Source organism: Lethenteron reissneri, chromosome 35 (assembly GCF_015708825.2).
Source record: "Lethenteron reissneri isolate LAM-NWPU_2019-01 chromosome 35, ASM1570882v1, whole genome shotgun sequence".
In the NCBI taxonomy this organism is placed as follows: domain Eukaryota; kingdom Metazoa; phylum Chordata; class Hyperoartia; order Petromyzontiformes; family Petromyzontidae; genus Lethenteron; species Lethenteron reissneri.
In genome coordinates this window covers 7,310,876-7,333,417 of record NC_083813.1, presented here as the reverse complement: position 1 = coordinate 7,333,417, position 22,542 = coordinate 7,310,876, and the positions used below count along the sequence as shown (strand labels likewise).

At 44.9% G+C, this 22,542-nt stretch overlaps 1 protein-coding gene across 4 annotated transcripts in view; it reads left to right on the top strand.

The window, feature by feature from the left end:
- Positions 1-10,697: 10,697 nt before the first annotated feature.
- The window catches only part of LOC133350865 (oxidative stress-induced growth inhibitor 1-like), a 36,461-nt gene continuing 24,616 nt past the window's right edge, over positions 10,698-22,542 (top strand). For 2 of the 4 annotated variants that reach the window (XM_061565668.1, XM_061565669.1), the window contains exon 1: positions 20,959-21,623. The gene's annotated coding sequence lies outside the window, so the exon portion shown is untranslated. Of the gene's footprint in view, positions 10,716-20,958; positions 21,624-22,542 lie in introns of those variants that run through there. The other 2 variants (XM_061565673.1, XM_061565671.1) reach the window with 2 other exon arrangements.

Sequence of the window (22,542 nt, the reverse complement as noted above, 5' to 3'; positions counted from 1 at the left end):
TAAAACACATTTTTTACTTGCATAGTAAAGTAATTGTATTTTTTCATTTGCTATACAGCCAGATAATATGACAAATCGCTAACCTTAAACACCCAGTCGTTCATAAAAGTTGAAGGCAGTATAGTACTATAGTAATAGAGCAAGTGCAGAATAACTTAACCGGAATTTATAGCTTGAAAGCATTTAGCGTGGGGGCCCTTGAAAGTGTGTGGCCCGTAGCTCCATATGTAGCTACTTTTGCTACTTGGATAATCCGGCACTGGGTTCAACATGTGGGAGCATTCAGCTTTGGCATCGGCTTTGTCCTTGGCGCCGTCATAAACATGCCGTGGCAATGTGTACATTACGCAAGCCTCTCACACGATGGGGAAAAGCTGCGTTGTGAAGCAGACCACACAGTCATATCACAGCTGTGTATGTAACTGTTCCAGTCGTCAGACACACTTGCTCGCGGCTATCAATCTCGACTTTCCCAGGGCTACATCCGGTTCGCTGGAGGTGCACGACTGTGATTTGTCATGTTCGCCCAAAAGTCTGGCATCTTAGGAACCCTTGACTTAGTCTTAAGGGAGGGCATTCAAAAGCCCAATTTCAACCAGGAAACTGTTTTAAAGTACTTTCTGCTATTAAAAAAAAGAATACATTTAACAATTTTAGGTCGGTGGGTGTCTCATAGGGAAGGACACCAAACCGGCATGAAGACCGAGGTTTGAATCCAGGTTTCGACTATCCATAACACTGGTCAACACACTTTTTCTGGCATAAGGTATTCCAACGGTTTTAAGGTAATTTTGGGGTGCTGATTCCAAATCTGGCATCAGTTTTTGTCTATCACATCATGTTTTTGAGATATCAAATATTGCATTTTCAATAAAAACTGCAGAATAAAAATATTAAATAAATGTGGATATCTACATAAAATGATATTATAAACACACACTCCTAAAAATACAGCACCATATTTTAACACTAAAGCAGTCACTGACTCGCAACAACTTGCAATCATAAGTGACAGAGTTAATTTCGGGTAAAATCAATGAAAATGGGGTATGCCGATAGCATAAAAATGAGATGTGATAGAGCAAATCTGACATCAGATTTGGAATCAGCACCCTGAAATTAGTCTACAACAGCTGCAAAAGTCCAGGCCAGAAATTGTTTTTTTTTGTTGACCAGTGTAATTAAACTGGGTTCTCGAGCATAAGTGTGCTGACAGTCTCAAACCAACCGTCAACGACTGCACACAATATACCAACGTTGAATTCGATTTTGCACTTAAGCTGGATAAATGTGAGCTCGGAGAATGAAAACTCCGTCAGTTTTCATCTTGTCATGTCGTAACGTGCGGTGGAAGCTTACAGCCCCCTATTTCAACCAGCCTCATCATCAGCCACCTGTTGAGATCCTACGGGAAGCGGAAGAAGATGTAAAAATCCCGGGGGGGGGGGGGTTGGGGGGGGCACAACACAGGGTTAGTTTAGATGTGGAGTGCTCTTGCCAATAACATCTGGTAATAACCCAAAAACAACAGCATTTGTAGTCGTAGGTTTTTACCCTTTTAAACTGGTACAAAACTGACACCTTTATTCAATGCATCATGTTTGCAATAACCACAACACAAGTAGTCAAAAAAGCAAACAAAAAGAAGCAACTCTGATAATGATAATAATATGCACTGTCCTTGTTATTATCATTATCAGAGTTGCTTCTTTTTGTTTGCTTTTTTGACTACTTGTGTTGTGGTTAGTGCAAACATGATGCATTGAATAAAGGTGTCAGTTTTGTACCAGTTTAAAAGGGTAAAAACCTACGACTATATTTTGCCACTTGTAAAAGAGATATCATAGTACAACAGCATTTGGTTTGTCAAGCCTAACTTTGCTGATGAGTCATGGTAGCTTAAACGTGGTGGACTGTGTGATTCCTCAAACAAATGCTGCTCGATAATAATATTGGTCGGGAAACCCAGTAGGCTGATGGATAAAAAATAATGTTCATTTATATAAGGGAGACAGAGCGGAGATTTTTTTTTGCTTTTCCTCCTTGATGTGGAAAACTGGTTGTCGAGATGTCTTCTCTGATCTAGGAGCATGCCACTTGTCTGCGTTGTTTCTTTACGAGCCCTGGCGTGTCGAGACGACGTGCACAGACAGGCGTGGGAGACGGAGAACAGCTAGAGAGAGAGATGCATGAGAGATGAACTCGCTGCAATGCACGCAGCGGTCCCATGGACCCGGTGCTAGGGTGGTTACGTATGCATGTACGTTGAACTTCATTTACTTGATACAGCTGTCGGGCTGTGACGGTTCCACCTGAAGACGGAAGCTTGTGTTGCCTCCGAAACGTCGTGATTTTTTATTTTTATTTTACTTTTATTAATTTAATTTTTTACCTACGTGACTTTACCGAAAAAACCTAAGAATATGGATTAATTGCCACCGTACGTCGTCAACTGTGCTAATTATAGGTACGGGGGGAGGACAACAAACTAAACACACAAAAAACACAGCACACGGCCATCGCGCAGTGTTTACAGTCTTTGGAGGAAGCTGGGAAAATGCAAATAGAGTAGAATTAAGCCAAGGGCACGTCATCACCTTTCCTCGTTTGCTTGAGAGGCGAGAGAGCTGAATGCAACACAGACAAAAGCACAACATTTCGATTTAAAGCTTTCGTGACTGCAGGGAATCATCTTCTTGGTTCTTTCGGTAAAGTCACGTAGAAGGGAAATAATAAAATAATCATAATTCACCATAAGAATATTTTATTGTTAATGTTTTATTTTTATTATTTTATTATTTCCCTTCTACGTGACTTTACCGAAAGAACCAAGAAGAAAAAAGCACAACACTTGCGCTACTCTGTTTATCGTAACACGTTTGTTTGGAGTTTGTTTTATGTGGACTGTTTTGTCCAACTCCCTGGGTTTGTATGTCCCCTGCACCCCCTTTGCACAACGTCATGCTCCAGTGTTGGCTTTGATTGCCTAGTTTAAGATAAAAACAATTTACCCGTAAAAACAAAGTTTTTCACTATAACTCCTTTATATGCGTGGCATCGGTGGTCTTTGAAATGGGCGGCTAGAGTCCTCTCGTCTTCTGGCTTGAGATGGCTGCCACCTATGGGTCAGATGATAGCCTGGCAGCATTAAGCAATTGGTAAATAAATATAAAAAAAATCCCCTAAACAGTGTAAAATTTGGAAAAAAGAATTAACGAAAATTAATTATCACGCACAACGAGTCTGTGTGCAAAATGTCAGCTCGATTGGATCACGGGAAGTGGGTTAAAAAAACGACCGAAAGATTTGCAGTCCTAAGCAAGCAAGCGAACTTAATATAAAGGATTTAATAATGACAAATTATGGGTTTCTGGTCTCCAGCGACATTCACAAAGGTGCTGTTGTACACATTGGGTTATGTAACAGGGACCGACTTACATTATTCCACTAACAAAAGCACTGCGTGCAAAAGGAGGAAAGGTCATTTGATCTCACGGATCTACGAAGGTGTCGTATTGCTACAGTCTGTTGACATCACGATCAGTGGCGTGCCAAGAGCATGTGGGTGGCTTGCATGGTTTTGTTTTCATATTATCTTCACGAGTTTTGGTTGGTTTACACATTTCCTAAACCTCCTCGGTTAATGTTTACGTTTAATTATTACACTTGGTTACCAAGGAGAGCCTTGCTAGGTCTCAAAACTCTTTTTTCAGAAGGGTCCTGTCAAGTCTTTTTCGCGTAGGGGGCAATGTTGCTGAATGTGGGGCGCCATGGTGGCGAGATGTTAACTACCTCGCCGGGTGTCTAGGAGTTCGTGGATTTGATACCAACCCTGACGCCTGTATATTTGGACTTTGCATGTTGCCCTCGTGGTCACGTGGATTTTTCTCCGGGTCCTCCGGTTTTCCCCTCCACATTTATAAACATGCTTTTTGAGTATTTGGCTGCTATCAATGTCCACATGACAAGCCACTTCGTTGAGCTATCATGTGTTTAGTTGCATTGGGTGATTCAGGTAATTTTTCTGCATTGGGATGTTTTGGCTAAATTAAGTGACAATGTATGCTTTTTTTGGCTATGGGAGGGAAAACAGGGAATCCGTAGTAAACCCATGCAGAACGGGAAGAATACGCAAACTCCATGCAGAAAGGCGCCAGGGTCGGGAATCATACCCAAAACCTTGTTGCTGTGAGGCGCACTGCATTACCTTGCTGCCCAAATAATGCTTATCCTAACATCCAGCATCAAATAAATTAATTTTTAATAACAGAAACATAAAGAAGATACTGCGGAGTATTTTCTATCAAGTGGGCGTATGTTATTGAACGTTTCGGACATTATATCAATGCATATTACCTCGACATACTTATGAAGGGGAGCAGTTGCAAAATGGTGAGCGCACCATACTCTTTACCTAATTACTCGAGTTCGATTTCTAGCCACGGCTACCATCAGTGGAAAGTGGTATCGAAACTCATCCGAGACTCCCGCCCTTTCACCAACCCACCCTGACCAGCATGATGAAGTATGGTCAAACAGACGTCGTGACTGGCATGGCGTGGGAAGGCCTTCATCTAGCAGTGGATAAACTCAGTTTGACCATATTCTTAGGTTTTTTCGGGCTGTGACGGTTCCACCTGAAGACGGAAGCTTGTGTTGCCTCCGAAACGTCGTGATTTTTATTAAATCCTTTATATTAAGTTCGCTTGCTTGCTTGCTTGCGTGCTTGCGTGCTTGCTTGCTTGCTTACGACCGTGAAAATCTTTCGGTCGTTTTTTAACCCACTTCCCGTGATCCAAAGCTGACATTTTGCACACAGACTCGTTGTGCGAGACAATCAATGTTCGTGAAATTTTTTTTCCAAAATTTTACACTGTTTAGGGAAAACAAATTAAATATGTAATTACCAATTGCTTAATACTGGCAGACAATCATCTGACCCATAGGTGGCAGCCATCTCAAGCCAGAGGACGAGAGGACTCTAGCCGCCACGCATATAAAGGATTTATAGTGAAAAACTTTGTTTTTACGGGTTATACTTATTTTTATTTTACTTTTATTAATTTTAATTTTCTTTTTTTACCTTCGTGACTTTACCGAAAAAAACCTAAGAATATGAATCCTTGCAGTCACGAAAGCTTCAAATCTAGAATCAGTTTGACCAGATTTCAGCATGCTGGTCAGAATGAAATGGTGAAAGGGGGTGTGGGAGCGGGATCCAGTACAATATAGTTAATCCACTTGTTTTTTTTTAAATCGTATTATAAAATTATTACATGTGGTTGGGGTGTTTGCACACGAGGTCACACAATTGGTCAAGGTGGTTTCAACATTCAAACAAGCAGGCAGGGATTTTTGAAAAGGCGTAATTTTCACCCCGCTGATATATGCTTTCTAATCTTTTCATCGATCATCCCATTGGCAGTCAGACTTAAGTAATTCAGCAGCGCTTGGTGGTGTACGCAATGAAGGGAAAGGTTACTTCATATATTAATCACAACGGTCGACCGGCAGGTCGTGTGTGTTCGGGTAAGGTGTGGGTACTCGCCACCTTTCCTGAAATGTCTGGCGAGTGTGGCAGAGTTGGCACAAATACTCCACGAAGGGGGCTTTCGTGAGCTCCCTCCAGTGGAGATCTTCGTGACAGCAGCGATGTGAGAAAATAATTGCAGGGCTGCACCTGTCCCTGGTGACCTGTACCCAGTGCTTCACTGCAAGCGTTCGGGTGAGGGTTTATACGTTGCATGTCTTTTCGTGCGGTGATGGCAATAGTCTTCTCAAGGACAGTGGGAAATTGTCAAATAATAGTTTGGAAATTGTGAAGGGGGTAGAAATGCACGTGGTTGCACGAATGAGTAAATAACAGCGAATGCAGAATCGCTTAGCATTAAGTGAAAGAAACAACTGGATACATTGGCATACGACTAATAAGACATGCATGCACATCAACAAAGTAATGAACTGTGGGAAAGCAATTTTCTGTAGAGGCAGACTTGGTAGTTTCATCCTTGTTTCATTTTCAGGGGTGGTTACATTAACCAACAGAACAATGTTAAATGGTATTTTGGCTAAAACAATAATTAAATTTGTATTTGTATGCTGACTTAAAGGTGTACTGTGCACATATATATACACCTACCCATACTCTTTTGTTCTTTCGGTAAAGTCACATAGGTATAAAATAAAATGTGATTTATTTTATTTCATACCTACGTGACTTTACCAAAAGAACCAAAGAGTATGGATTCCTGCAGTCACGAAAGCTTCAAATCAAGATTATACTTACCCAATTGCGTCCAATGGATATCAAATCTCGACATCAATTTGTAATCTGTTGCAATCCCCAAAAATGCCATACTAAAGAAGAGTGGTGGTGCAGTGGTTAGCACACTACACTATGAACCTGCAGAACTGGTAACATCTGGTCCTGGGAAGCCCCCTACCCACCCATTGCACCCACCTTACCAACGAGCCCCCCTTTTATTTACCAAGCTGCACTAACCAGCTTGGCGAAGAATGGCCTAACAGTCCCCAAAACTGACAAGAGTACACAGATGCCTTCATGAAATTGTGGATTTACAAATGCCGCAGAACTACACAATTGTATTATTAATCCAGGAAAACATCGGTGTCGGAACAGGTGTTCAAGACTTCCCTCCATGGGATGTAGGTACATTTACACAGGAAGAACACTCAGTCTCACGTGTATGCATGTCAGAAGCCTACTGTACTTTCTCTACTTCCTCCTGCACACCACAACCCGCCAATAAGTGCCACGTCACAGCGCGTGTGCCAGGCTAAGTGCACCTTGAGGCGACGTGAAGTGTCGCAGGCTTGCTGGCAGGTCACGGGTGAAAGACCTAACACGCACCCTCGCTGCGGCGTGCAGCGGGTAGCTTGCCTTGTTTAATCTTTTGCGTGAACCACCAACCCCCCTGTTCAAAGTCAACTGGGTGACAGGCATGCGCTCAAGCACCCTTGATGGTTCACGTGAGGTCCCACACCACGCCTCTCGCTCCGTGGTGGGGTTTTGTTTATTTCCTATCTTAACGGCCCTCGCTTGTCACCCAAACACAGACTCATGTCAGAAAACTGCACGAAACCTTTACAGCAAATTGCTTAGTCATGCTGACATGCCCAGTCATTCAGTCGTGGTGAGGTCACGTGGCCAGGGCCTAAGGTCCTCTCTCTCTCCCTTTGCTTACCAAGAGGGTTGCTGTAATCACACGCCCTGAGATTATATAAAGGGCCTTTATTTACCAACTAGTTTGCAAAGTCATTCTTGGGATTAAACCGTGTCGAGATATACGCGTGACAGTGTGCAATGGTGGCTGACATTTCCAAAGAGATGTTTATGACGTTCATGAGAAACACAAAGAAATACAAAAGTGCAATATAGTGAGTAACTTGATGCGTTTAGGCTGGATGTGATTATGCTCACGTGCAAGATGCATGACTGGAATGGAATTTAACACGCCCACACACGGATGTCTCCATTATATTTACATTCTGACAAAAGAATGCAAAGTGTTCTAGTATATACACTGCACTGTATGATTATAGAGAGCCCACTATATCGTGGTTCTTACACCTTATTTGAATAACAGGAAAGGCTCGTGACTTTGTTGTTTTCCTCGCTGCAATTTGCGTTTTATGCTTTGTCATATTTTTCATGACACCAGGTGACTATGATAAAAAAAGTTACTTTTTGCGGGGTTGTTTCCCCCCTGCGATTCCATGTCAATTGCGCTTATCTGTACGATGTCTTCACACGAACACATGCGTATTGAGAGTTCTCACACAGCAGTGCATCACAGCCCACAGAAAAACCTACTTCTGAGATCCATTCAAGGCGTCCTCTTACGCACAATGGGCAAGCTCCACTTTCCTACGCACCATGCAATAGCGATGTTCGTCATGTGTCAGTCACACCGAAATGTTCACATCTCCAGGCTCAAATGTTGTGAAATTGTACATTCATTAATCTCTTGGTTAAGACTATGAACTCACTTCACTTTAGAACACGGGTTTTATTCATAGTGAACTGGATTAACTCAACTTTTTTTTTACAAAGATAGACCGTTGTGAGACAGCTAATTGTCATACATTCCTTCGAGCTAATGACATTATCCCTTAAGTAGCTAAGATTTGTTGAAATTGGCGTTCTGCATGGCTATAAACAAACATATTAATGCAAGCAATAAAGTAAAATGTATTAAGTCCTGGTTTAGTGCTGCAATTAAAGATATTATTCTGGCAAACCCTAGATGGAGTTTGATGAGTAATAGCAACACATGTAAAGGCTATGGTGTTCATGGATAGCCAATGTAAAATTGCCTACATCAATTTAAATCAATTCTTATGATCGTGTTACGTGCATCAATTGAGCCTGTGAGAATGAATTACGAGTTATGCAAACACATCAAATTAGTGCTCGTGGAGTGAACGAAACTGTAAAAATCAGACAAACAATTATAAACAATACAAATGAGGTGGTAAAGTAAGGTTAAACCAGAATCAATGACTTGATGAATCACAACACTTAATTGTGGCAATGCATTCAATCTCTATGTAATGAGTGGTCTCCGACACGGTAAGTAACTTTGGGTTGTTGAGTCAATAAAAGCTCCGTACAGCCACCTGTCTCCGTCTCTTCCTTTTTGCAGACGTCCACTCTTCGTGTGGCTACGCTGCCCTGCGCCACGTGGCGTTCACCCGCTCTCCAACGCACCGCTGGCTGACGGTGCGCTAGGGAGCGACTGGGCAGCTGGAGGACGAGCCGCTACGTGGTGGATGGAGATGGTAGGGCAGCAGTAGCGGCGGTGCTCCTCGTCAGTCTTCAGCACCGACCCCTTGCGTTGCTCAGGGTCCCGCTTATATCCCCCTAGCCGGGACTAAGCCCCGCCTCTGGCCACGCCCCTCCTGGAACCTTCCTGAACGTTCCAGAGGCTTCCCTGGTGGAATCGCCTCTCACCTTTCCCCGAGATGTAAATCCCACTATGGATAAGCATGGACTGTAGAATGAATATATATGCCCCCCTGATAATCCAGGCGATGGTGCTCTCATTACATCTAGGCAGTGACAAATAATTACCGGTCAGTGGCCAACGTTTGCAGTAGTGTCCCCTGACCTTTGCTCAAATGCACCTAAGGATATGAAATGGTTGCCAAATGCTTATACAGGTGTAATGTAGCTCTCGGAGACACCGTCTTGTTCAGTTATATGTATTTTTATTGTGGATAAAGTTCACTGACTCACTGATAACCTAACAAGTAACCGCGAGTGACTAAATACACCTGGGTAACTTCTGTGACTCTACGCAACGCTTCCTGTGTAGTTGGCTGGCTACACAGGTGCGGACGCGTAGTAGTCACGGAGAGAATATAACTCTAGCCTTCCAAGACTACAAGGTGCCCGATCCAAGACGATGAAGACGACCCGTTCCATGATGACGACGGCAACAACAGCTCCTTGGTTCCCCCACAACAACAGCAGCAGCAGCCCAGAGCCCCGTTCCATGCCGGCTTTTATCCCCCTCACGACCTGGCCACGTCCCTTTTCCCCACACTCTCTCACCACACCTGGCCCTGTCTGTCTCTGTCCCAATTACTATTTACGACCCTTTTAGGTCCCGCGCATATCCTCACGCGCCCCTGTCAGTGCCCGTCGCATCAATAATTATGAACGACTACTTAGGTTCCATATCACCCTTACGTGACCCTGTCTGTTCCCGTCACCTTAATTAGTAACCACGGCCACGGGGAGGCGTACTGTCCTTACATTACCCCGTACTGTCCTTACACAGGTACTCCTCTACTTACGAATGAGTTAGGTTCCAGAGGTCTGTTCGTAAGTACATTTGTTCGTAAGTCCAAATCTGCTCCTGCTGATGTATAATAAATACAGCAAATGGCTTTAAAAGTTGTATAACATCCTGTAGATGTAGATGCAACTGGTTCTTCACGTTCTGCAGATGTAGATGCCACCACCGCTGTCTATTGCGCAGCAGTTGAACTTACGACTCTCAGTCCGAACATGCAACTGGACATTCGGACAGGTTTGTTCGTATCTCTGATAGTTTGTAAGTCGAGTGTTCGTCAGCAGAGGAGTCCTTGTATACTTAATCTTTCGTTGTGCACACATGTAACTGCAAACACTGTAATTGCCCACAAAGAACTTCCATTCCCTTTATTTAGCCCTGTCACGATGTAAGCTTTGTTTGGAATTGACAGCCACACCTGTGCCGTGTTTGCAGGCATGAGTGGGCAATGTTTGACTTCAGGGAAGGTTCGGCTTACGAGAGCAAGGGGAGAATAAAGCAATCTGCTTTCAGTGCGAATGCCAACCCCTTTTAAGAAAAAAAAGCCACGTGAACACAAAGCCACAGGTACACATTCAATCTTCCCAAAGTGGTTTCAAGCATTACATAAGTTACTTGACAGTCTGAGTCAAGGCGTGTTGCACAAATGACTTGACACATTCCAGGCAACAGACAAAAGGGGGGTTCGTGTTGCAAAACCACTCCTTACACTGGGAGGCCCCAAAGAAAACTGTACATAGTTTGAGATTAAATGAGGGGAGTGACCGGTTATGGTAATTTTCCACTTTTCAGTTTTGCTCGTACACGACTGCACTTTCAAAGGTTCGGTAATGATTGTCAGAGGGTTGGAAGATTTGGCTTGGCGCATTCTGGAACGGTCTTCAGAGGACACCGGTATGTCCATCGCCGTGGCTATCGGTGACACCGGGCTGTCGACCTTTGATCGCTTGCACCACTCACGTGGGCAATGTTTCTCATCAGAGTTTACATTTCCTCCCCGAAGTTTGGGAGGTCCGTGTATTGATGTGTAATAATTGGTAACAAAAAAAAGTGTTCATTTGAAATATTATAATGATGATACTCCATTACCAATATGCCACCCGAGTTATTACAGATGTGCGTGCTGTTTAATTGCTATCCGTACAAATCTCCAGTTGTATATTTATATCGCAGAGTCGTTTCGTAGAGGAAAGGAAAGTAGATACGTTATTAATATTGGTATACAGTACTCACACACTTTGACAGATACAATTAAACATAGACTTCACTTGTGCTCGGGGAAAGCGTTGAATGGTCCTGCAGGCACATAGAAATGCACATGGTTTGCAAGAAATGTTTTACTACATACGGTAATTAAAGTTAGGTTGTAGAGACAAGGGCCAGTGCTTGTAAATAGTGCTTCACTCTTCATACAAAATAAAAATGTGACGTAAAATGTTAAACGTTATATCGTAAAAAATCGCGAGTTTTTGTACCAACGTTTAATCATTTAAAAGTCCTTCGCTATCCATCACATATGTGTAATAAAAGGACTCAGACACTTCTTGCTGACTCCGTGTCCTTTATTTGGGGTTCGCGTTCTCCTTCCCACACGGCACTCCTCCTGAGACTCTCTCCCTGGCAGCCCCACATCTGCCTTCGCTCCCGTAGCCTTCCACGCTCCTGCAGCTCCGCTGCAGGCTCTTGGTACAGCCCTCTGGCTGCTCCCCCAGCAGCTCCATCTCTGCTCCCTGTTCCTCCGTGCGTGGCGATCTCGCCACCTCCCAATGTCAGCCCTTCGTGGCCTCTATGGCTATCTCGCCATTTCCTACCTCAATCCTCCACTCTCTCTTCCACCCCGCTGGCTGGCGCCGTCATGAGCCCCTCAGCCACCAGGCTGAGGCACGGCGACCACCCAACGTGTTCACCACCCTTCACTCCCCCGACTGACCCAGATAGCTTCCTGTCTCCCCGCTATAACTTCTCCCCCACGTCACCCTGACTCCTCCCTCTCGGATCGTCATATCCGCCCCGCCCATTTACGCCCGCATTACATATGGAACAAAATAGAGAAAAATAATAACTTGTCAATTTCCATTCCAACTCCCACGTATGACCTGGTGACTCAACGATAGAGCAAGGGACTCCCAAACAGAAGGTTGTGATTTGACATCCTAGTTGAGTAATGATTCAGCACAGCAGTCCTCCGGGGATATTCAAATGTGTACAGCACCACTTTATGGGGACGTCAATGGAGTTGTCCTATGGACAGACTCACCCCAGCCATTGGAACGTAGAATTTCCACTAATGGATCCATAGCTGTAAACAGATGAGCATGACCTGAATGGTTATTGAAGTAGAACATCACTTGGGCTTTGGTTACAGCAAACTAACTTGTTACAGTACTTTCTGCTATAATGAAACTATTTGAGGTAGGTGGGTGGCTCATTGGTAAGGGCACCAAGCCGGCGTGAAGACCTAGGTTTGAGTCCAGGTTTCAATTATCCATTATTTAACTGGGTTCTCAAGCGTGCTGGCAGTCTGAGCCCAATCGTCAACGACTGCACAAAATATACCAACGTTAAATTCGCTTTTGCCCTTAGGTTGGAAAAATGTCAGCTCTAAGACTAAAAAAACTTGTCAGTTTCACTGTTGTCACGTGACAATGTGCGGTGGAAGCCTAGACGGAAAAAAAGGCACGAAAAGATTTTCCCCGAGACTTTTCCTGTGATTCAATCGAACGCAATGTCCAACCCCCACCCATCGCGCTGCCCTACAGCCAATAGGACTCGCTGACACAGCACGGCACCCAGTGTTACTCTTGCGTGACCGTCGAAGCATAGCGAGTGCTCCACTGTGCTGTCGGAAAAATACTGTGTCCCACTGACCTGCTCCAGCCCTGCTTGACCCAGTAAAAGGCAATTCAGAAATACGCAATGTTTTCAGATGGTATCCGGAGACCTGTGTTGTGATGGATTGGCTCGAGTTTGGTTGAAATGCAATGCTTCACCGGACAAAATTGGTTTGGATAGCGATTTGTGAATTGTAGCAGTGCTAAAGTGAACTTTAGTTCTAAAACAAAAAGTCTAATCTCTCGCCTAATGGCATTTGTGTGTGCTCGCACAATCATCTGCCTGGGTCCCCTTGTTAAGTTTCAGTATTCATGATCAGTCACAGTCAATTCACTGTTACATGAATGCATCCACACAAATTCACCATGCCACACGGTACCGTAAGTTCAGAATCCATCTAACTTCTGTACAGTTCAGCAGTTTCACTGCTGGATTATTTTTTACACTTGAGGACGACCGCTTGTGTTGCGATCGAAACGTCGTGATATGTTATTTTTGTTTTTATTTAAAGAGTTCTGTACAGAAGTTGATGTTATCACAGCATCTTCTCGTGCATGTGTTTTTTTTCCTTTGGCTGCCATCCTGGCACCAGTCTTGTTCATTGGCCATTCTAGATTTGAAGCTTTCGTGACTGCAAGGATTCATATTCTTAGGTTTTTTCGGTAAAGTCACGTAGGTAAAAAATTAAAATTAATTAAAAAAATCACGACATTTCGGAAGCTTGTTTTGCCTCCGAAACGTCGTGATTTTTATTTTATTTTTATATAGTACTTTTATTAATTTTAATTTTTTACCTACGTGACTTTACCGAAAAAACCTAAGTATATTCATTGGCCATCTTTACGCCGAGCTATGTGCCCTGTCCAAGCCCACTTTCGCACATACGATTTGCACGGTTGGCTATGAAAGAAATTCAACATACATACGTTTTTCTTGCAGGTATATATTATGTATCTAATTTGTGCTTGTTCCCCGATTCACGTGTTACTCTTTGTCTCTCAGTTTAATTCAAAGCTTTCTTTGTCAGTCTCCATGGTTTCTCATCCACAAAGTCTTAGCTGGCAGTTTGAACTGATTGAAAACGTTCTTCGTCAGACACATTCACTCCTCCAAGTCACTCTTGCAAATAATCCTTATGGCGGTACCCCGGGGTACCAAATAATACTAAATGCTCGAGGCAATTAAATATTTTATTTCTGGGACACTTTTTTTTCTCGGGGTGTACTTAACTCCGCGACTGGGGTACCAATCAATTCGAAATCAGTGCCACTCGCGATGTTGAAACGCAGCGAAGACGATTGCGCTGAAACCCTGAACGCTCGTACGCACTGAAGTGGTGCATCGTGTACAGCTCGTCGAGATGAGTCGATTGCCGCATCGCCGATCATTAACAGACTAAACATGACTGCATCACGGACATTATGCGAGAGCCGGGGTACTATGGGACCCCGGGGTGACCGCCATAAGGTTTAAATGGTCACTCTTGTAAATAAGAAGATGCTAGGATGGTGAGATCTCACCTGGTTCAGCAGATACACTTGACTTGGTTACTCCTTTTGTTCATTACTGTGTCCATCACGATCTCCACTATGATATATATCATTATGCTTTGTCAATGAGTGAAGATTGACTATGAATGGCAGCATGAGAACAGAAATAAAAATGCTAATAATATAATTGGTCATTCACAAATGGTAGCCCTAAGGTGGGAAGACGGAACGAGAACTCATTATGGATACAGAATATAAAAATTAATGGTGACATTTTTACACAGACTCCTAAAAAAGAAAAATCATATATCTCAGCAAGTGTGATTAAATACAGAGATCGACAACCTGCATCACTGCTACTGTCAGTTGTTCACATTTGCTTGCATTTCATGCTGATATTGAGTACAGGACCGTACTATTATGTATAGGTAGCAACTTGATATAAATGGTGTATGTTACATTCTCATTGCCCCCCTCTTTAGTGTTAAGGATAATCACTTGTAAAGTTTTACTGTGGTACAAAGAGGAAGGTTCTGCAGTAACGACATTGAATCATTATTTGCACGTCTTCTTTTACGCTGTAGAATTGTATAATGGGTAAGAACAATAGCAGATAGAGCTGTTACCATTTCACTTCTTTAACTTGCTAATCTTTGACCAGTGAACACAAAGCTGATTTTTTTTTTCCCACGGGAGCAGTTGACAGGTTTGTACAGGCGCGGCCTCTCCCATGAGTGCTACTTTGTAAGTGCAGGTACAAGGGAGCTTGTAAGAAAGATCATACTGGGCATATCAGTTTTGTCTAGCCATTATGAAGAGTTTGGGTGTGTTCATGCAGTTCTAAAGAACTGGGACATGTTAAAGTTGACGTGACATTTTATTAAAGGGGTGGAATCATATGCTGATGAATACTTTAATACGATTCTTAGCGAAAGTGTGATCATGCCCATGTCACCGACGATGGGGAAATTAGCCAAGCCACTTTGGTAATTTTCTTAAGATGTTTACCTGGACCTGAAACATTCGATTCAGGGCCTCATTATGAAGAGCTTGAGAGTTTGATTTTCACTGCTTCAGGGGCACAGCCACACTCTGGAAGCTGGTGGTGTCCTACGAGCAGGCCCGGACTATGGCCTCAGGGCCATAGGCCTCAGGGTCATAGTCCGGGCAAATGCCCGGTGGCCCGGTCCATTCCGACGGCCGGTAGGCTGGTCTGTGTGAGGATATTGCAAATGTGATCAGAGTAGTAATTTTGTATTATTATTAAGATCATTTGATTCAATGCATACTTCATTGTTTATTTACGCTCTCGTTTGCCATTAATGCTCGTATTCAGCAGCCCCAAAGATGATTCCTCATCGTCCCATTTGTTTATTGGCCCAGTCCAAATGGGCCAATGAGATCGCACAGCAATTTGGGACAGGTGTGTTTACAAATGCCTGGGCCGATTTCTTGTCCCAATCTGTCACTGCCTCTGAGCGAATGGTTCCCGGTGGTCATTGGTCAGCTCACAGATGGGATACATGACAAGGAGTTCTGCTGCACTATAATTATACGAAATATATGCAACTGCTGTTGGCTACTGATTTAGTACTGGGCCTTACTGGGCACGGTGCTACTGTGTTTTTTCATATTCCGTCGTCAGCTTAATTGGCGTTTATGTCACGTGGAAAAATAGAAAAACGTGGACTCAGAAACACCATGATGTTAGAAAAATGTTGTCTCTTACCCATATCTAAAAAAATTAGGGTGTGTGGACACCCAACACACCCACAGTCGTCATGCACTTGCTTGACTCTGGCAGCAGATTTACATAGCCTGGCCTTTCAATGCAATGCACACTATAGTTTAACGACAGTTGGTCTATATACCGTAAAGTAGTATATGTTAAAGGTCAGGATATTTTTACATTGCCCGAGTATTAGATATCTTTAAACGTAAAATATGTGATCCCAATTCACCTCCCATTCGTCTTGTCAGCACAATTCAGCCAACTAAACAGATGTCACAGTCTGTTTTGAGAGATATACGTGATTTTGCATGCCCAGTATTGCACTGCACATTTATGGCCCTTTTGTCAATCTGCTGCTGGATGAGGGCTGGCCGCCTCACACAAGGTCATGGGGGTTATTTGGCCATACTCTACCATGCTGGTTCAGTGCGGGTTGGTGAAGGCAGGGGAAGCATGGACATTGGAGCATACTACGATTCAACAATGGAAAATGAACTTAGACATACTGACATGTGCTGGCAGGGGCACGTGGCACCACCTTCCAGATGATTCAGAGTTTTGAACTCTCACGGTTTCAGCGAGGCCGGGCCCTTTAATTCACAATTCAACAGTTGCCAATGAGTCGTCACTCGGTCGAGCGACTGTTTGGTTTTCCCTCATGGTTAATGTTCGCCCAAATGCACAGAAACAAATGTGGTGACTTTCTACGGACGAGGACGTTATGCAGATTTCTGGAGAGATTCCAGGTATATTTATAAGGATCCTGTATCAGTTGATCGCTATAGGAAAATTATGAGGAATTTGGTAACTGAATGAAGACAGTTCGGGATGGAATTTGGGAAAGAGGCCAAGTGGCAGAATAAGAAAAAACACTGCTTAGCTTCATGTTTCGGGTGGTGATGTGGGGGGGGGTGCAGTGAAATGAAAGTTCAAAAGATGATCCGACAGGATGAGGTTTGAGCCAAAGACCTGCGATGTGGCAGAAGATTAAAGAAGATCAATTTAATTATGCACTCGTACCTTGCCCAACGCTGTTTTATTGAATGCTTGTTCCGGCTCCACGCGGTTTACTTATCGAGGTATGTTTTCCACAACACGGGGGGCATGTTTTGGCTCTACGGGTTTGACGCTGCTAATATTCTCAACTTCGCGTCGACAAGTCGTTCGCGGTCCGCTTGTAGATGCCATGGATGAATATCTCATCGCCGTCTTCCCTCCCCAACACTCTTATGCGGTTTCACTCACCTCCAGCACCCCTACCGACGTCATCTTCACCTTTATCATCATCATCATCATCATCGTTCATTGTAAGTAAAATAAACACGTTGAGTTAAATTTGTTTAACTTTATTTTATATCGCAACTTTTATTTTACCATGTAGGTTAAGTTTATGCTTCTTTGTCTGATAACAGGAGAGGAAAACATGTAGAATTTGCTCAATAAATATGGAGGGGATGATTATTTCGAACCCAAGAAAACAACAATATTTTGCCCATTAGGTCTATTATTTATCGAACGCAAGTTTGCCCAACACGGCATTTTCCAGGAATGTAATCCCCACATTCGGCGCCACGGTGGCGAGATGTTAACTACCTCACCTGGTATACAAGAGATCTTGGGTTTGATCCTGACCCTGATGCCTGTGTATTTGTAGTTTGCATATTCTCCCAGTGGTCGCGTGTATTTCTCTCTTGGTCCGTCGGTTTTCCCTCCACATTTGGAAACGTGCGTTTGGAGTATTTGGTTGCTATACATTTTTAAATAGGTCACTTCGTTGTGCTATCATTTGTGGCCAGGTCGCTTTTGAAAAAGGGCTATATAGCTCAGCGGGCCTTAAATGGTAAAATAAAAAATAGTTATAGTATTACTGTACTCGGTAAGTAAGTGAATATTTGTTTTGTTAGTTTGGAAGATTTCCGCTTAATGTAGTTGGAAAACCGTCACAACCTTTGGCCAAGTGTTGGTGACAACGCCCATTGTGGCTGGATTCGCTTAGAAATTTCTTCCGTTGTGCGTGTGCTTTTCCATCAACGGCATTGAATCATATGATCAAGTGCCATTTCTAATTAAAATATGGTACAGGCTATGCAGTAACAATTTGGAAATGCCGCTGTGTGCAATAGTTAGCACACTGGACTTGGAAACCAGGTTAATTGTAACTAGATTCGTATGAACAAAGGGTTAATTCTCTAGCGAATGAGAAAGTTTGTTAAATCCGCCCCTAAGTAGAAATGGGTACTCCAGTTCGATTATCGGCACGAGTGTATTTAATGGGAAGAGCATTCAGGCTTCGGGCTGTAACAAGATACAATCAGACTGTGGCGAAATCACAAAAATTAGCCTTGCACTCATAAATCACACGACTCGACAATGAATCAATGGGATTACCTGATCTATGGATCTCTTGAATCAATGCAGTGATTAACCGGAATATGAATGTCGCTCCTGTGCTTAACCTCGATTCTGTGATTGAGTGCATACGAAGCAATGGTATGCTGATGTCCGTTTCAGGTCAGCGTGCAGGTGGACTGTACAGTGTTGATACGGTGCTTTTTTCGATTCACGTGTGTAAGTGTCCTGTAAAGCTGTTTATTGATGGCAAAAGTGTGTGCGCGGAGTTGTTCAATGGCTGTAATGATGAGCAATGGTTTGCAGATGAGCAATGACGAGGAGATGATACGCCACATATTTTATCCACCCAATTATTGATGTGTGAGCCACGTCATGCCTCGTTATTTTTCTGTTGGATTCGTATGAACAAAAGTGCCCGCTACCATTGCCACGTGTGAACTAGGTTACACAATTGGCCTTTGCTGTATGGTCATCTCCAGCACATGGCCTGCACCCAGGGCAACACTGCACGTCTATGTGTGTAACCAAGATCCCCACTGAACCGATGCACTCCGCTGTGCGTCACGGCTTTGCTTTTGAGTCGGATAACAAATACTGGATGGTGACCCTTGATTTTCGCGTTTTTTTTCTCAAACATTTCAAAGCTGTGGCTTGCGAACAGCAGGCCTCTGCCACGTAACCTTTGCGAAAGTAGTTTTTTTTTTTATTGACGCATGTCTCCAAACTTTATGCAGAAATGGGGTGCACACACGAACACATACATACATGCGGCGTGGCATCGTTGCCCCTTTTGCACACCAGACAGCAAAGGTGCAATGTTAAGAAGTGCGCAGAAGCGTTTAAATCGGTGGAAGAAAAGCTATTCAGATGGCATATAAATGCTTGGATTCGTCGCTACGTGAACGAGTAAGAGGCTGTGGGGTAGTGTCATGATGGATCTGACCATTGGGAGCTGTGGAAAAATGCAGCTGGTTATGGCTAGACAATTCTACTGCAGAGGAATGACATGGTGTAAAGCTATGGGTGGAAAGCTACGAGGAATGTAAAGACTGCCTCCACCGCTTTAGGCCTGTTGTGGCATTGCGACCTTGGCAGCTGATGGGCACTGACCTTGTCAGCATGCCAAGAACAGACAAAGGTAGCAGATAAGTTAACGTCGATGTGTGTTTAGCACATTGCCCCACAAAACCGTTGACACAACTTCAAAGGCATTGGTGAGCCTGTATCGTAGATTTCTAAGGCCCCGGTGAATTCTTGTTGCATTGAACGGTGGTGTTAGGACGCTCTCAGCCTCCCAACGACGGAGGGACGTCACAGCCACCCGCTTGAAACAATGCTCGCACGCGTTGGCTGGATTTTGACGTGCCCACCTAACGCTTCAAAGCTGCTACGAGCATCGCTCTGGGCTAGCAGATCGTTCAGTAGAAGGGCACTGGAGTGCTTGACCCATTGGACGCAGCGCTGGTCACGGTGGTGGAGGTAAAGTGTGGGCACTCCTACCTCTTTCCAGACATCGGGCCAGTTTGGAATAAAGGGCCAACATACCTTAGTGCGATGTGTTTAACAATCAAGTACGTGCCGGCATGTAATACCTTGCAGTAATGTGTAACTTAACAGAGTAGATAGATCAACATTAAATAATCACCGTGGAGGGTCGTAATAGATGTTGGGAAAGTCTGGATTGCGTATGTGGAAAGCTAGGACCAGAGGACATACAACGGGGAGATGGAGCTATGATGGGGTGCCATGGTAGCGAGATGTTAACTACCTCGCCTGGTATACAGGATTACGTGGGTTCGATCCCGATCCTAACGCCTGTATATTTGGAGTTTCTACCCGTGGTCGTTTCGATGTTTCTCCGGGTACTCCGGATTTTACCTCCACAATTAGAAACGTGCGTTTCGAGTATTTGTCTGCTATAAAATTTCACGTTGATAAGCCACCTCGTTGAGCTAATTTTTTAAAATTTAGTTTTAAATCAAGCTCATGTCCACAAGTGATCAGGGTGCAAATATTTATTTCCGCTGAGCCTCGAGGGAGGCTCTTCTGCAGAGAGACCATCACCGGTGGCTTGGGGCAGGCCACTTCATCCTCGCGCGAACTGACCAGTTGACCGTCACTCATGACAACGACCATGAGATGGACATTGGCTGGGCTGACCGGTTTGGTTTTGATGCCTTCACCTTCCCTGAATAGACGCGGGGCACACTCACAGAACCTTCTAGACTCGCTCCGCCCACTCCTCTCAGCCCCCCCCCCCCCTCTGCAAACCCACCAACGCCCCGCCCCCAATTTCAAAGTCGCCCACCGCTATTGCGCAACATCCGCGTCCAGCCCCCACCCCAAAGCACGCTATGCCCCGCCCCCACCCCTTTTGGGGGCAAGTCCCCCCCCCCCCAAACCCCGCGGTAGCTCCACCCCCACCCCGCAGGAGCCCCCCCCCCCACCCAAAGCTGATAAAGGCCTCACGCGCCCCCCCCCCATCACCACGTGCTCACCCCCCACCCCCACCTCGCAGAAGCCCCCCCCCCACCCAAAGCTGATAAAGGCCTCACGCGCCCCCCCCATCACCACGTGCTCACCACCCCCACCCCGCAGGAGCCCCCCCCCCCACCCAAAGCTGATAAAGGCCTCACGCGCCCCCGCCCCCCACCACCCCCACCCCGTGGTAGTTTATAAGGCGCTGTGCGGTGTCGCGTCTCCCCACAAAGACAATTTGCGTTGACACGTGCCGCGTACAGTGTCGCCTGCCGGTGACACATCGCGCGTTAAGCTTCTCCTCTCTCCTCGCTGCAGCCTCCCACATTGATGACAGCGGTGGCACTGTGTGCATTTATGACGCAGTACTGTGTATTATAACACACAACACCACACACGGATCCACGCACCTGTGCCAAGTCGCACCTATTAAATCGCGTGCGAGCACGTGGTTGCTGTGTTGCAGCCGCTGCGTTTGACAGCCGGCGTGAATTGACGGATTGCTTGGTGCTTGGCTTGAGGGGGGGGGGGGGTCGGTGGGGGTGTTCTCGTGTTCATGAGACGTCGCTGTCGGGTTTTTTTGTTTCATTAAGAGAGCAAGCGACAGGAGGAGGAGAGTGCACGCTTCGCACTGCGAATAACGCGGAGGCAATTCTAACAATAATATAGTTATCGATATCTACGTGTAGATACGCGAGGCTTGTTAGATTACACTCTATATTTGTAAGCTGTAAATACGCGGAGATGCTGAGAGGGTAGGTAGAAGGCACGAGTACATTGTATATTTATGTAATATATATAATAAATTATTCTACACGCCGGTCTACGCTTAGTCGCTGTGTTAAACACGCGCGACCACCGCGGTCACCCATCAGCCGGCACCTGCTGCCATTTGCGAAAGCCGCCTTCCTCGACTCCGTACGTAGCTACACATCACTGCAATACCATCACCACCACCACCATCAAGCCCAGCCACATCACCACCATCATCATCACATCCACAACCAGCAATCATCACCACCACCATCAGTAATCACCATCACCACCACCACCATCAAGCCCAGCCACATCACCATCACCACCATCATCATCAACACCATCATCATCACATCCACAACCAGCAATCATCTCCATCACCACCACCACCCACATCACCACCACCACCATCACCACCACCACCATCACCACCACCACCATCACCACCACCACAGTGTGACAACTCAATGCACATCACCACCACCACCACCACCCACATCACCATCACCACCACCACCATCACCACCACCACAGTGTGACAACTCAATGCACATCACCACCCACATCACCATCACCACCACCCACATCACCACCACCATCACCACCACCACCATCACCACCACCACAGTGTGACAATTCAACGCACATCACCACCACCCACATCACCACCACCATCACCACCATCACCACCACCATCACCACCACCACCATCACCACAGTGTGACAATTCAACGCACATCACCATCCGGCGCTGTCATTGTGTGGTGGTTGTTTCGGTGCCATGTGATAAAGAGAGCGATGTCCATGACGACCGCGTGTGTACTGTACGTGTTCTATCCCTGTGATGTATCACACACACACAGTTACTGTGTAGTAACTGTGTGTGTGTTACTGTGTAGTAACTGTGTGTGTGTTAATGGTTATTACATTTGCACGCGACTAGCCACGTTAATTATTTCGAATGTGTTTATCATTTCCTTTTCCTCTTACGTGGCATTAAAATTCCGGGTAATTATAAACGCAGTAAAGATAGCGGGGATGGACCGTTAAATGCAATGAGTACGCGTGTATATACTAAACA